Source organism: Periplaneta americana, chromosome 16 (assembly GCF_040183065.1).
Source record: "Periplaneta americana isolate PAMFEO1 chromosome 16, P.americana_PAMFEO1_priV1, whole genome shotgun sequence".
In the NCBI taxonomy this organism is placed as follows: Eukaryota; Metazoa; Arthropoda; class Insecta; order Blattodea; family Blattidae; genus Periplaneta; species Periplaneta americana.
The window spans coordinates 30387453-30400138 of NC_091132.1; the positions used below are offsets into that span (position 1 = coordinate 30387453).

Sequence of the window (12686 nt, forward strand, 5' to 3'; positions counted from 1 at the left end):
ACAGGGAGAACACAGTGGGGACAGAGGGAAGACAGAAGGGAGATGAAGAACACAGAGGGAACAGAGATAAGATATAGGGGTCAGGGAGAGACAATAGGGGACAGGAAGAACACAGAGGGGACAGAGATAAGATAGAGGGGTCAGGGAGACACCAGAGGGGACAGGAAGAACACAGAGGGAACAGAGGTAAGAGAGAAGGGACAGGGAGAGACCAGAGGGGACAAGAGAAGACAGAAGGAACAGGGAGAGACCAGAGGGGAGAGGAAGAACACAGAGCGAACAGTTAGAAAACAGAAGGGTCAGGGTGAGACCAGACGGGACGGGAACAACACAGAGGGAACAGAGATAAGACAGAGAGGGACTGGGAGAGATCAGAGGGGACAGGAAGAACACATAGGGGACAGAAAGAAGATAGCGGGGCCAGAGAGAGACTAGAGGGGACAGGAAGAACACAGAGGGGCAGGGAGAGACCAGAGGGGACAGGAAGAACACAGATGGAACAGAGAGAAGACAAAAGGGACAGGGAGAAACCAGAGGAGACAGGAGGAGCACAGAGTGAACAGAGATAAGACCGAGAGGGACAGGGAGAGACCAGCGGGGACAGGAAGAACACAGAGAGGAGAGAGTGAGACCAGAGGGGACAGGAAGAACACAGAGGGAAGAGAGAGAAGACAGATGGGACAGGGAGAGACCAGAGGGGAAAGGAAGAACACAGAGGGAACAGAGAGAAAGGAAAGGGGCATCGAGAGACGATAGGGGACAGGGAAAACTTAGAGGAGAGAGAGAGAGAAGACACAGGATAGAGAGGGGACAGGTAGGGACCATTTGGGACAGGGAGATACCCTAGGGGACAAGCAGAACTCAGTGGTAAAAGAGTTAAGTCAGAGGAGTTAGGGAGGGACTGGAGATCACAGTAGTCATGGACGTAGGTGAACTTACAGAGTGGAGGACCTGACTATATTTATCAGAAGCAAGAAGAATTTGTAATGTAATGTAATGTCAGTGATAACAAGAATATTTCTATGTCAGTACACTTAATCAAAGCGTAAGGTCAATTAGGGATGGAGGAAGTAATTTAAATACGAATGTACTGTATATTTGAATATATTGTAAATTATATATATTGTAGTAAATATATACATGTGAAGCATACGATTAGCAATATAAATATTGCTGTGTTGCCGAGTATACCTTTTTTAAGAAGGAGATGTCATTATTTTGTATATTTCTACTTTTGGCTAATATGCTAGTATACAAATATTCTAAATCTCTCCCTCCCCCTCCCACATTTTTTTACAAGTAAAAGTTTTTTCGATTTAGGCTATATAAATGTCAATTTCGAGCATTGTTATGTCAAGAGTAATGAAGTAAGAGTTCGTCGACTCTCCTTATTGTGTATGTATATGAGTTTAGTAAAGGGTAGGCTACCGCAGTTAATAGGTGAATACAAAATGCTGTTTGAGGGGTATTAGGGAACAGAAGGTTCCCAAGTGAGTTTTTTTTCTCCTTCCCCCCCCCCCCCCTTCTCCGACGTGATTATAAACATTTGAGAATTGTTGGAAGAAGAAATATGTAGATATATTTGTATTGTAAAGCATTCTGAAATTTGAAAAGTGCAAAAGGGGCCTCTTCGTGTTATTCCTTCCACTTCCTGTACACTCCGGACTGCTGAGGCTTGATTGCTTCAACCTGTCGTCAGGCTGCTGGTGCTTTATCAGCGCCTGCTGCCTTCAGACTGCTGGTGCAACATTGCTCCTGCTGTCTTTCATCGTGTACTAGGGTTAGAAGGCGAAGAGGGTGAGATATGCCCGGGACGCAAATATCGATACGTGGATTATAGGCCAACCACTTGCATACACTATCTGTATTTCACGAGGGGTGAGTGTTCTGCAGCCGTATATATACGGCAGTATTGGGTCACGGGTGCGCTTGCGAGTAGTTATGAATATATTACAATAAAAAATTATAATAACTCTATACAATATTTTGAATGAATAATTATGATTTCTTATTATTATATCTATCAAATGAGACTTAAATAGGTTCATAATTAGAAAATTTCGGAAGAGCTCCAGTTATGTACGGTAATATGTACTTACACCGTTTTAGCACAAATATCGGTAACAATCAAGCATGGGTTGGATACGAGTGTGACGTAGTTGAGAATTATTTTGGTCGTTTACGTATCATCACGCAAAAAAGATTTACGTGACTACCGTCTATCACTATAGGTAAGCTCAAATGGAATGTCTAATATATTTTAATTAATATGCCTAAACTCATCGTTATTTGGGAAACGCGGGGAGAATCGTGTTACATTTCTAATGTCCAAATGTTTTACTTTCTAACAGAGTAGGCTACAGTCGTATATTTTAGTAGATTATTTTACGACGCTGTATCAACATCGCAGATTATTTGGCGTCTGTAGTGTTATATGAAAAGAGTAATTTTTTCTTGTTCTTTTTTTTTTTTTGTAGTGGTGTATTATTTCACGACACTATATCAACATCTCAGGTTATTTAGCGTCTGCAGTCATATAAAAAGAGTAATTTTTTTAGTGGCTTGTTTTACGATGATGTATCAACATCTGAGGTTATGTATATTTAGCATCTGAATGAAATTAAGGTGATAATGCCGGTGAAATGAGTTCCGGGATAGTTATCCAGCATTTGCTCATATTGGGTTGAGGGAAAACCCCGGAAAAAAACTAAACTTGCCCTGACCGGGATTCGAACCCGGGGCACCTGGTTTCGCGGTCATCAAAAGAGTAATACAAGATGCATTGTTAACAGGTTAACTACAAAACAATACTGCAAGGCTGTAATGGTATGTTTGGTTTAAAACATACGATATTCTTCTCCTGTACTTGTGGTGATGTAATTGTTGTAATATTTATTAATTGTTATCAATTTATTTGTATCACTTTTTTTAAAACTCCCGCACTTGACTCGCACGAGCAAGGAAAGGTTTGCCAACAAAATTCAGATTATTTATGAAATATCCAATGGAGTTTGGTTTGTAGCAGTCAGTGTTCACTTTTTATAGGAAGTTATGTTTCTTTAACGAAGGAGGGTTTATTGCAAGAAATGATAACATCATTTAAGAATTATGAGATGAGCATAAGTTGATTTACAATACCCATTACAATATTGCAAGTTATACTTTTTTTTTTTTTGGCCTTCTACTTCTTTTGCTCCAACAGGGTTGGCAACACTGATATCACTATGTCGTAAGTGAAATCATGGATGAATATATAATATTATAATAATATATTATATTTTTATCCATGAGTAAAATAGTAGACATAATATGTATTTTTTTTTTTACAAAAAACTTACTGAAGTTTTGAGTGAAATATGAAAATGGCTGACTTACGTTAGGTGCGTAATTTTATTGTGGTGTGTTTTTTGGAATAGAAAATGGTTATAAGTATGTGAGGTAAGAATATTTTTAGGATTGTGAGAGTTATAAATGAGTTCGAAGTATTTGAGAAACTGTTGAACAAAGTTGAAGTAAAACAGGAATTGAAGGGCTCGGGGCAACATAGTGACAAGCCACTATCAAATTTTACAGGAAAACAACTCTTAAATATTTAATACTTAAGGGTTTTCCTTTAAAATTTGAGTGTGGCTTATCACTATATTGCCCCAAGCCCTTCAAATGTACAATATAATGTACCGGTAGTGTTTCGGAATAACGTCACTCCCCCCCCCCCATCTTAGAACTGTTAGAATATGATGTTAAGTGTTTTCATAAAACGAAACCGGCTACATGAAATCCACAGACCTTTGGTGATAGGCGAGACTTAGGTATCTCGTCGATATGGACTCTGTGGTCACTGGCCCACGTTTCGATCACCATCTGCAAGAATTCATGTGGCGGCAATATTTTGCATTTGTGACTATTTTTATTTATTTTGGAATTGAGTTCTGGCGTTGTGTCTTTGGCGAAATGAAAATATTGTAAGCCACCGGCGTGGCTCATTCGGTTAAAGGTGCTTGCTTGCTTGCTTGCCTGCCGGACCGAAGTTGCACTCAGGGGCGGGTTCGATCCTCGCTTGGGCTGATTACCTGGTTGGGATTTTTCCGAAGTTTTCCCGAACCGTAAGATGAATGCCATGTAATCGGACGAATCCTCGGTGTCATGTCGCCAAATACCATCTCGCTATCACCAATCTTATCGACGCTAAATAACCCAGTGGTTGATGTAGCGTCGTTAAATAACTATCTTAAAAAAAGAGAAGATATTGTAATATCGTAAGACGTTAATCAGCATTACTAGTTCCAATAGTTCTAACAAGATGGGGGAGGTGATATTCCAGTATTACGAATTCTAACAGTTCTAACAAGATGGGGGGGGGGGGATATTCAGAAACAGTACCAATATAAAATGTACATTGCACTTAAGATTGAGATGATATGTTGAAATTTGTTTACAGATTGTACTTGGACTTGTGGAGGATGATTGCTTCTGCTTTTCCCGAGACCGATGAGGACTGTATGAAAATTTGAAAGACTTTGAGAGGAAGGTTGTATGTTTAAGGTAGGATTGTAAACTATTGGAATGAAAGAGATGTATGTAAATGATTGTGTCTAGGCATATATTTAAAAAATTGTTATGAAGAAAATAGTGTGGAAAGTTTTGCTCGGTTTTGTTTACACTTTTCTAGATTATGAATGTGTGATATTTTAGGAATTACAAATTACAATGTGTTAAAAATTTTAATGACAATATTAAAGTAAATAGTAAAGAATTAAGACAATTTACACTAGATGATTGTTAAGTGTTCCTCTTCGTAAAGAAGTCACCTGTAACTTCCAATGATCGGAGGACTTTTTCTAAGAAGCTCAGGAACTTGACTTGCTTCCTACTGTTCCACGTTCATGATCGATGCTGTAGAAGAGATCAGGTTACAACGATGTTAGTGTAATCCACATTTATCTGGCGTTCTCTATATTGCGATTAAGCCGCGATCGATATAAATATCTTAATAGCTATTGTCTATCATTTGATATTTTGGTAATTTGCTAGGAGACGTCGTTACATATAGACCATTTTTACACTAAACCTAAAATTTGTTTTTGCAAGATATACTAAAACCCTAAACTAAACTAACCTAACCTAACCTAATCTAATCTTTCCTGAATCTGTGACCTTACATTATTTTAGGGTTTTAGTATACTTTGCACACACTAAATTTAAGTTTAGTGTAAAAGTGGTCTATGTGCAACGACGTCTCCTAGCAAATTACCCTTCTTAGTGACCTAGCCAATTTCTTTTTCTCTTTCATATCAGTTTCAGCATTATTCTTTCTTAACCCACTCTTTCTAACACAGCTTCATTTGTTATTGTGCCTGTCCATTTGGCACGCTTCATTCTTTTCCATATCCACATTTCAAATGCTTCTAGTCATTTTTTTTTTTTTTTTATTTGTTCGTAATGTCAATGTTTCTGCTCCCATACAATGCGACACTCCACACAAAGTGGTTCAATAGTCCCTTACTTATATTTCCAGAGGTACGCACTTACGCGGGAGATGCTGTTTTTTTTTTTTTTTTTTAAGCTTCCTTTGACTTGTTGACAGCAGCTCATGTTATTACTTACAGTACATTTCAAGCATTAGAGCTGTCCACTTTTTCTACTGCCTCATTTCGAATTCGTACGTTTACCTCCTTTATTTTTCTTGCGATAATGAATATAGAAAATATGAAAATTAATATGGCTTGTAAATTCTACTATGCACTCTACTAATGTAAATGACATATTTACTGAATGAGTGCATACGAAGTTTCATGCTTGTTATACTCTCAAATGAAATCCCATCAGAATATTTTTAAAATTATTATAAACATGGTTCGATACTTTTTCAGGTTCCACCATAAGGACAACATTTCCCGAAAGATCAGATGTCTTCAGTTGATACTTCTCTCTCCTGCACATCAGATAACTCTACGTCGGCAAGCTTCAACATCCAGTCTGACATGGTTGGGATGCAGAGGATTTCAATAATAGTAAGATTGTACATTATATTTCCTTTATTTTCATAAACCACTACAGGCAAGGTGGTTGTAGTTTCGTTGTAATGGTTTAGTATGTAAGCGTCAAGCTGTGTGGCCTGATTAGAGATGTCAGGATGTAGTGCATTGTTGTGTTTTGTTATGCTTTTCTTTCCGTTCTCGTCGTTTGTCAGGATTGTTAGCAGAGAGAGAACCGTTTCCTTGGGGGGGGGATCAAAGCAAAAAAGAATCCCGATGTAACAAGATTAGGGGGGACATCATTTATCTCCTCTCCCTGTTTATGTTGACCTTGGTACAGTAGCCTATATCGGAATATGATCATTTAATAACTAAAGAGCTCCCCTTTTTAGGAGGCCATAGCCCTTCACGGGAAATCCAAAGGCTATTTCATTCATTCATTCATTCATTCATTCAATAAAGTTATTGTAAAATAAAGTAAAATTGTAACAAAATACTAGTATAAAGACAATGTCACTTTTTTTTCCTCTTGTTCAGAGGAGGGACCTGAAGCTTTCCAGTACAGCCTGAGGCTTATTGTGCTTACCACTTCTATTTTGTGAATGATTGGGTAGCCGAACGGCTGTGCTCTTGTACAAGTACAGGATGCTGTGAACTTAACCCGGCTATTGTATTAATGATGGCGAAATGAGTCCGAGGTCCAACACCGAAAATTACCGAGCAATTATACTTCAATTTGTTGAGGAAAAACCCCAACCAAGTAACGTGTCCCAACCAGGATTTGCACCTGGGCCCGCTTGTTTCATGGCCAGACGTGCTAACCATTACTTCACAGCAGTGGACGAATTTGACATTTACTTTATCTGTTTATTTAAAAAAGTAAGATATCATATGAAATGTAAATTCCGATTATTTTATTTAACCTTGTCTTTAAGTTTACACATTGTATGGGGATCACTTTTCTTTTTTCTGCATTGTTGTGCAGTATGTTATTCATATTTCTCCAAGTGGCTGCTTGAACACCTGCAGAGTTCTAACACATCGGTACAGGCTGTTACAAAACATTACAGTGCTTCCATTCCTCAAATGAGGCGAATATTTCCGGAGATTGGAAACTGAAATATTTTAGGTAGGGAAAAAAAGGTCTACAAAAAAGTGCAACGGATTTGCTCGATTTTATTGGTGATTATTAGTGTTATACCCCAGGGCTTAAGAACGCCCTATAGCATGATTTCCTGTGGGGTGTTAAATTTGAAACAGTCCAGGAACAGTGTCAGTAGAATACAAGACTTTAAGCAGGCACCCAATGCAATCCCAGCTTGTGAAGTAGATAGATGCTTAGCCAGCGTTATAGAGTTATGTGGCGTGTGTGGTAAGTCACTGCCTATGAATAAGTACTGGACTAATCGCATTGGTCCAGTGGAATAAAGCATGCATTTTAATTGATTAAATTAAATCACGCGTTGTTCGAACTGTTTTCTTACGCGTAGTCTCATTAAAGTGATTTCTCACTATGTTGCACTGAATCGAATTAATTGTAACAGATGTTTGATTAAGACGACATCTATAAGCACGTATAATCAAAAGGGGTTTGAAGCCCATCTCGCCTGGTGGATAGCGTGGGTGGTATCCTGGTCGGGAAACCGATAAGAGAACATGAAAATGATGAGGAGAAGATTGGCGGCAGACAGTGATAGAGTCAGTGATAGAGTGTTAGGAAGAAATAAGTCGAAGGTGGGATCGTAATGGCGTCAGCTCCGACAAGAGGTATACCATGTAAGTAACTCGCTATGTATATATTTTGCATATGTTTAATAAATCAAGTGTAGTTCCATTCAGAACTAATTCAGTCTAGAACCTAAGTTAAGTAACCATGTAGTTTTCCTATAATATCCTGAGAGCCCCAGCTCTTTTAATAAAATCGTTTGTTTTCCAATATAAGTGTAATGGTGGTGTCAGATATCCTGGTAAGTGTGAGCAGGAATCGAATGCAGTAGTCATCTGTTGAGCAAATCATCTGACCTAAGTTGTCGCACACTACAAAAATGGTGTTCAGAAATGGGATACAACGCGAACTGCTCATAGACGTGTTCTTCTATCAGGTTTCAAGGGAAACTACTAAATAATGTCTATTGATTTCAGACTGATAATAATGTGTCTAGTAGTTAAGTTATTTTATTTGAATTAGAATTTACAAATGCGGTAAGGATCCTGTAATATGTACAATAAAGGCAGGTCTGGAAATAGGTGGATTGCTAGGTCTAGATTTTCTACAGAAACATAAATTGTATCCTCGATGTAGGAAGACGAAGGAAGACTGGGTTATAAATTTGACAAAGGAATCCACATGTCACGAAAAGGTAGGCGTAATTGACGTTGGGACAGCCGCCCAAAATAGGTCAATGACTCGAGTGTAGCAGACGCAGAATTTGAGTCTGTCGCATCAAGTAGGACACAGTGAGAGGGAAAAGTCAAAATGTCTTAGGACAGACCCACATCTCAAATCTAAATCCCGAGACGTGGTTGTTCGAAATATCAAGGAAGCTATTATACCGCCAAGATGCGAAGTAGTGCTCTTAGGACAAGTCAATGGAAATACCACCAGGGAAGGGGCAGGTTCTAAGAGAAATGTGAAGATGTTTCAGGACAATGTTCCGATTATTCTCGTGCCGGCAAGTTTGGAAATAAATGATGTATATGTTGCTAGAACCCTCAATGAAATCGAGCCAAGTAAGAATCAGTCCCTGTGAAAATCATAAATTGTACTGGAGAAGAAATATGGGTACAAAAGAGACGAATATTAGGAGAAATTGAGTACCCGTGTAGTGATGCCTCACCACGAAAACAGACGAAAAGTTCCCATCGTAATACTATAAGTGCAATAAGCGAAGGTTCAGAGAGTATTGTAGAATCTATCAGCTTAGATCATCTGAGTGAAACATATCAAGTAATATCATGGATATATTAATTTGTCCTACAGAATTTATCTGTAATATTGACGCTTAATATTTTAGGAGAAAAATTCGCTCCGGCGCCGGAGATCAAATCCTGGTCCTTGGTTCTATATACCAAGCACTCTGATCACTGAGCTACACCGAATTCAATCCACAGCACCGGACCGAACTCTCCTCCTCCTCCTCCTCCGATGTTTTCCAAGTTAGCCATATATATGTTGACGTGTATCCAATGTCAACAGCCATTATACTAGGAGTGCACTCAGCTGAGTGACTTGTTGGCCGGGAATCCGCAGTTATTATGCACTGCTAGCTAAGTTTGCAAATTGCTACACATAAAGAAAATACAGACAAGTCTGTATCACCCTATGGCAAATGGACTAGTTGAACGTTATCATCAAATGTTCATGGCAATGATGTCGGACTTTGTGTGTAAAGACCAAAGTGATTGGAATAAGTGGATAGCTATAGTGCAAATGGCATACAGAAGTACACCCCACTCAGTGACGGGCTACTCCTCCTCATTCTTTCTCTTGTATGGCAAGGAAATGCCTCTGTCATTTCCAGTCGATGTCAGTCTGAAATTTCCAGAGAAAATATAGAATCCGATCCTGTAGTTGGCGTAGCCAGGAAGCTAGAGACGGTCTACAAAGGGGTTAGAGATCGATTAAAGCAGAGTAAGACAACGCAAGCGAGACAGTACAACAAGAGGCGAAATGTGAAACTTGAAACATTTGAGGTAGGAGACAAAGTAATCATACACAGCACAATGTTGAAAAAGGGAGTAACAAAGAAACTAGCTAAACCATGGACAGGTCCAGTTGAGATAGTAGAAAGACTAAATGAAGTAAATTACTGCATTCGATACGGAGATGGTAGATGACAAGTAGTCCACGTAAATAGGTTAAAGTTGTGATCCAGTAGAGTCGATGGTCAGGATGACGACATTAACCGTACCGAAAATAATACGGAACGTATGTACACGCACTATTGGGAGAATGATGAAGGACCCCTGGGAATGGAATCGGACAGAGAACTCCCAAGGTGAAGGGATAATGAGTGAAATGTCAGGAACGGCGATAGAAAAAGTGTGGGCATCGGAAGATGAGATACCACTAAGCGAATTAAGAGATAGAGTAAAAAGAGATGAAGATTTTGAATCCGAGGATGAAATCTCTCTTGGGTCATGGAAAGCGAGATCACATGAACCTCCCCAAGCACACAATTGTGCTGAACCAGACCACGGGTTCGACCCTCTTCATAATTCATTTAATGCTCCCAGTGAGAGTAACGAAACAGCCGAACAGAGAAGTGAACCAACTTCACCTCGCTAAGGACTGAGAACTAGAATTATTCACTAACCTATTTGATTACAGATTGTCTAATTGTTATTGCAAGAAAGTGATTTAACAAAATATGGGGACGAAATTTACATTCTCTTCCCCACATGTAACAATATTTTCAAGTACTGAACCACACTGTCTAGCCAGAGGAAACTGAGGAAGCCTGTGTTATCAGATTGGAATGACCTTCGACGTGATATCGTCCATTCCAGGAAAAACTCTAAGTATATTGCATAATATGAAGTAGAGCATGAAGCTCGCCTGGAAATGCCAAAGCTCAAAATGGCACTTGTAAAAATTTACTTTTACTTTTGTAACTGAAAATAACTGTATCATAAATAATTCTGTTGATCTGAGTTAACTGCTATGTAATATGTATATAGATTTGGAAACATTTTGAAGCTTAGGATAAATTTAACAGAAGGATATAATAGCATTTAATATAGCCTTGAAGGTTACTCTGCCTAATATCCTTATGTGTAAATATTCAAATTCAATCACATATGAAGTGATGATTTAAAGAAAGCATAGTTGATGTGAAAGTTGAAGTTAGACATGTCATATTTGAATCTCTTTCGTAAGTGTGTAAAAGATTATCTTAATTTAATCATTGTAATACTTGAACTTACTGTATGTATGTGTTCTAGGCTTCGAGAATGCAAGATGTACTGCCAGTGGTGTAACATGAAACACAGCATAAGCAACGGGAGCCACGAAGGACAGGTGACATCATTCACCAGCTGGAATGCTATCAGCATTCAGTATGTACGAAAAGGCATCCAACACAGAACACAGAGTTAAGACTTGAATGCTTTTAGGATAAACATTGAGCTTAAGAATGGAGTGAATTACATTGGAAAATGTGTGTGAGAGTTATGCATGAGGAGAAAAGAATGTATGTTGGAGCCCTGAGAAAAACGAAAAGGAATGAGTGAGAGAGAGAAATATTGAGTTATCTTAATAATATTCTATATTGTGAAATTTTATTGTTGCGAAGAGAAAAGGCTATCCAAAATCTATTATTATACCTAGAGTTGATAAGTGTTATAGCTGATGCCATGCAATGAACCAAACCGAATTAACACAAAATTATAGAAGATCTCAAAATTTAACACAGGAAATGCAAAACCAATTAGAATGCATAAACCAAGTTTTAAAATCATTATTAGTGATTCCACTCTGATTTGTAATTGAGCGACCACCAAATTCATAGTATACATGGTGTGCATTTGAAAGCCAATGGCGAGGGACTAAATGCCCTGTAAGCCTGTCTCAGCAGAAAGAGTCCCTGACACGAGATTAACTGTGTAAATTCTCACTGTTGCTTGTGTGTGTGAATCTAATCCACCATCACTAGGCCAGATAACAAGTTCAATGAAAAAGCACGTGCCATTGAGGCATCGTCTGGGGCCTTGTTATGCCCCAGGGCTTAGGAACGCCTTGTACCATGATTTCCTGTGGGGTGTTAAATTTGAAACAGTCCAGGAACAGTGTCAGTGGAATATATGACCTTAAGCAGACACCCAATGCAATCCCAGCTTGTGAAGTAGATAGATGCTTAGCCAGCATTATAGAGTTCTGTGGCGCTTGCGGTAAATCACTGTGTATGATAAAAGTATTCTTACGCCACAAATCACTGCTGGAATAATCGCATTGGTCCAGTGGAATAAAGCATGCATTTTAATTGATTAAATTAAATCACGCATTGTTCGAAATCTTTTCTTATGGGTAGTCTCAGTAAAACAACTTATCACTGTATTGCACTGAATCGAATTAATTGTAACAGTTGTCTGATTAAGACGACTTCTTTAAGCACGTATAATCAAAAGGAGTTTAAAGCCCATCTCACCTGGTGGATAGCATGGATGTTATCCCGGCCGGGAAACGGATAAGAGAATATAAAGATGATGGTGAGAAGATTGGTGGCAGACAGTGATACAGTCAGTGATAGTCAGAATCTAAGGAAGAAATAAATCGAAGGCAGGATCGTAATGGTGTGAGCTGCGATAAGAGATATACCATGCAAGTAACTCACTATGTATATATTTTGTATATATTTAATAAATAAAGTATAGTTCCATTCACAACTAATTCAGTCTAGAACCTGAGTTCAGTAACCATGTAGTTTTCCTATAATATCCTGAGAGCCCCAGCTCTTCCAGTAAAACCCTTTCTTTTCCAGTATAAGTGTAATGGTGGTGTGAGATATCCTGGTAAGTGTAAGCAGGAGTGGAATGCAGTAGTCATCTGTTCAGCAAGTCATCCGACCTAAGTTGTCACGCACAACAGTAGTAAACAGTGCAAAAGGGTGAGTCTGTGAGCTCCTTTGTTCTCCTTGTGTAGAGAAAAGTCTGTTTTGGAAAATGAAAATGACCACTTTTGAAATTTTGCCTGCCTCTACTGTCCATATGCCT

General features: G+C 38.7%; 1 protein-coding gene across 2 annotated transcripts in view; it reads left to right on the forward strand.

Moving 5' to 3' along the window:
• LOC138716524 (retinol dehydrogenase 12-like) overlaps positions 1–12363 on the forward strand; it is a 107444-nt gene extending 95081 nt beyond the window's left edge. For both annotated transcript variants that reach the window (XM_069849674.1, XM_069849672.1), the window contains 3 exons: positions 4439–4542; positions 5871–6011; positions 10920–12363. The gene's annotated coding sequence lies outside the window, so the exon portion shown is untranslated. The remainder of the gene's footprint in view (positions 1–4438; positions 4543–5870; positions 6012–10919) is intronic.
• The last annotated feature ends 323 nt before the right edge of the window (positions 12364–12686 follow it).